The 3,679-nt window shown below is 50.4% G+C and overlaps 1 long non-coding RNA gene across 1 annotated transcript; it reads right to left on the bottom strand.

Moving 5' to 3' along the window:
- Nucleotides 1-522: 522 nt before the first annotated feature.
- LOC118673579 lies at nucleotides 523-3,089 on the bottom strand. Its single transcript, XR_004973414.1, has 2 exons — nucleotides 2,699-3,089; nucleotides 523-1,413 (listed from the first exon to the last, which is right to left on the bottom strand). It is a non-coding gene; the product is annotated as an uncharacterized LOC118673579 (long non-coding RNA).
- Between the last annotated feature and the right edge of the window lie 590 nt (nucleotides 3,090-3,679).

Raw genomic sequence — 3,679 nt, 5'->3', positions numbered from 1 at the left:
CAAGACCTCTCCAAATGGAAGGTGCATCTTGAGGAGCAAGAGTTGAGCTAGAGGTCCATGCATCCCTGTCTTGGGACTTGTTTCCACTGGTGAACTCACAGAACTCTCTCTAATTTCATCTGGTCGAGATTTCTCCCAGAGGCATCTTTAATTACCACTCAGCTCCCAGTCTTCCTCCCACAAATATCACCTTGGCTCCAAGTACTGGTACAGACAACCCTCTTGGTCCAACCAGGAGGTAGAGGAGCTTGTGTTCAGACCCACTGTCAGCCATGTGTGCTGCTCTGTTGGCACCTGTGCGGGTCCTGAGCACATGTCTGGCCTTATTTGTGGGTGAATGTTTAAGGCCCTATACTCAATTCCCTTTGACCCATAAGCCCTTGGAGATTGTCTCTGAATTACAATTGATTTGGCTCAGTCTTTCTCCTTCACTATGTAGCCCTTGCCTGGAGACTCTGGTTTGAGGAGGAAATACCAAATCTGCAGGAATGTAAAATTGTCACACAACAAAATAATCAGAAATTAGTGCCAGAGGAATTGTATTTAATTGTTTGGAAAACAGGAGCAGATGGTAGAGTCTGAGGGGAGGGTGTCCGGGCAGGCTAGCCAGGTTTCCAAGAAGCCGACAGGGCGATGTAGGTACATGTCAGCAAAGATGATTAGACAGTTTAGGACCAGATCTTGTCTGATATGGAAATTGCAGCTGCCAGTTAATAAGTGGTAGAGATGGAGGAAGCTGCCATCCTGGTGCTGCCTTCTCCCTGGTGAGGGTGAGTGTGGCTGGCATCTGGCTTTTGGAAGGAAGGGGTTGACTTCTTACTCTCTGCTTTTCCTGGGTCTTGGCCTCTGGTCACATGTCCAGGCTTATTTCTCCCTGTACATCTGGCACTGCTGTGGTGGGAGTCAGCACTGCTTGGGTGGGGGGCAGCACTGCTTGGGTGGGGGGCAGCACTGTTTGGGTGGGGGGCAGCACTGCTTGGGTGGGGGGCAGCACTGCTGAGGTGGAGGGCAGCACTGCTGAGGTGGAGGGCAGCACTGCTTGGGTGGGGGGCAGCACTGGATGGGTGGGGGGCAGCACTGCTTGGGTGGGGGGCAGCATTGCTTGGGTGGGGGGCAGCACTGCTGAGGTGGAGGGCAGCACTGCTTGGGTGGGGGACAGCACTGCTTGGGTGGAGGGCAGCACTGCTGAGGTGGGGGGCAGCACTGCTGAGGCGGAGGGCAGCACTGGATGGGTGGGGGGCAGCACTGGATGGGTGGGGGGCAGCACTGCTGAGGCGGAGGGCAGCACTGGATGGGTGGGGGGCAGCACTGGATGGGTGGGGGGCAGCACTGCTTGGGTGGGGGGCAGCACTGCTGAATCGGGGGGAAGCACTGCTTCTGCTTCTGCTGAGACATTCTGGGCTGGATATGCAACTGAAAAAAGAAAGACACAAAAGTGAGGAACGCTTACAGCCTCCTGGCGCAGGTGAACCTCCTGCCAAGTTCATGTCCTGCTCTGCTTTTCCTTTGCCCCCTGATCACCTTCCTAATTTAAGGTGTGTGTGTGTGTGTGTGTGTGTGTGTGTGTGTGTGTGTGTGTGTGTGATATAAATTGTAGCTAAATGTTTGTAAAGCATTTTAACCCTTTCTGAGACAAATGAAGAACAGAAGTGAGGGAGGAAGGGAATGAGGGAGGAAGGGAGAGAGAGAAAGACGGAGGTAGGGAGCAAGGGAGGGAGAGAAGGAGGGAAGAGAAGCAAACAAAAAATAAATGAGAAGGAAAGAGTAGAAAAGTTGGGGAGAAAGACAACAAAAGTAATGTGCTGTTATGGCAAAGACTATGGCATCTGGACCACGGTTACCTGGAATCTGAGACCTGCAAAACATTAACTAGCTGTGTAACTGAACAAGTTACTTAACTTTCTGCACTCACTTTACTCAGGGCTCTTGGTAGATATAACAACTACATAAAAATACATACCTACGAAGGTGCATACAAACATATGTAAATGTATGCATGTTTATGTGAGTTTGTTCACACACAGAGTACCTAGCTCATGATAAGCACTGTGTGTTTCAAGTTATTAAGTTAATGTCTGAAAATTCAAAAAGGGTGCAAAGAGCCATCTTAAATACACTCTAAGAGAAGTTATAGTAAAGTGGCACCTAGAGATGAAATGGAACTTTTCAATTCTTAATTACAGTGAAGAAAACAATACTCAGAGAGGGAAATAATTGTTCTCCAGCCGCTCAGCACCAAGAGGAGGCCAGTGGAAATCATTTTCCCTGAATCCCAGAGGGGGACCTGTCCACTGTGACACATCCTCTTGTCCCTGTTGTTCTGTCCTCCTCGGGCCTCTGCACTTCCACTCACTGAGAGCCTGCTATCCTTCCCCCTGAATCCACCTCTCCCTTAAAGGGCAGTTCTGAAGGTCCCTCTACCCTATACCTGGTGCCCCCTTCTCCTTCTACCACGTCTGTCTTGAACCTGGCAAGATTCAACACCAGCTGGGACACAGGCCTCTGAGCAGACACACCCCCATCTCAGCCCACCTTCCCACACTCCTCACAGGACTTGCAGATGGAGCCAGATTGGTCCCAAAAGATACAAAGGAGGTTGATGCCCAAACCACCCAGAGCTCCAGCCTCAGCTCCTGGTCCGAGTTTGGGAGCCTGTGGAGCCAGGCTGTGAGGAGCAGCGCTACATTGCCAGACTTACCCAAGTTCACCGGAGCTTCTGAAGTGTGGCAGTGCCAAGTGGTATGGTATGCTTTGAGCCTGTCCACCTTTTATACCTGCCCAAGGCCACTAGGTAGCCTAGGATTGGGGTGTCCTAATTAGTCCCTAGTTACAATAGGATCCAACTGTTCTTCCTCAAATTTTAGGTTTTACTCATCCCTGGGGCTGGTAGCCACGCTCTTGGCATGGCGGGACTTGGGGATGACGGTGCCTTCACTCTGGCCTGACCACTCCTCCCCATCACTTTACCAGTTCCTGCTGCTTTGGATTTCCAAACACACTCGTGACTTTTGAGTTAGAACCTTGGCATCTGAGATTGTCCCAAGGGAGCATTCAGGACAGTTCTGTATGTGTGGGGGGGTGAGGGGAGCTTTCAGGATATTCTGGTTGGTAGAGAGGAGGTGGTGGGCTGGGTGGAGTATGCCGAGAGTATTGTTTGAAAGGAAACTTTGCAGCTGAGGGGGTGAATGGCTCTGGGAAGCCCATTAAACTCAGCAATGCTATGACTTTGACTTAACCAAACTAAGAGCTAAATTCACCTGAACAGGTGGGAAGTAGCTTGGGGTCTTTGCCTATAATTAAACAAAAAATTGAGGCCAAATCCCTCTGTCCTGCCGGAGTAGAGAAAACCATTAGGCTCCATTAAAAGAAACTGGGAGGTTACAGCAGACAGTATGAACCTCCCCATCTCTTTACATATCCATGTATGCGTCATCTACACTCCCTGCATCTCAGCAAATGATTTTTAGGAGGTGGAGAGGGTGGAGGAACCAAGAAGCACTGACTTTGAATGACCTCCTGGAGGAGTCACCTGAGCTGCTCCTAGTTCCTGAGCTGTGAGATACCCAGTCCTGACTCATCCCACACTCCTGGTCGGGATCCCAGGACAAAGAGGAATGACATAGGTTGGGATGTTCTCCACATGCCTGGCAAAGGATAAATCATATCTCTACAAAATCTC

This window comes from Myotis myotis, unplaced genomic scaffold, assembly GCF_014108235.1.
Source record: "Myotis myotis isolate mMyoMyo1 unplaced genomic scaffold, mMyoMyo1.p scaffold_m19_p_18, whole genome shotgun sequence".
NCBI lineage: Eukaryota > Metazoa > Chordata > Mammalia > Chiroptera > Vespertilionidae > Myotis > Myotis myotis.
This window is presented reverse-complemented; position numbering and strand designations above follow the sequence as displayed.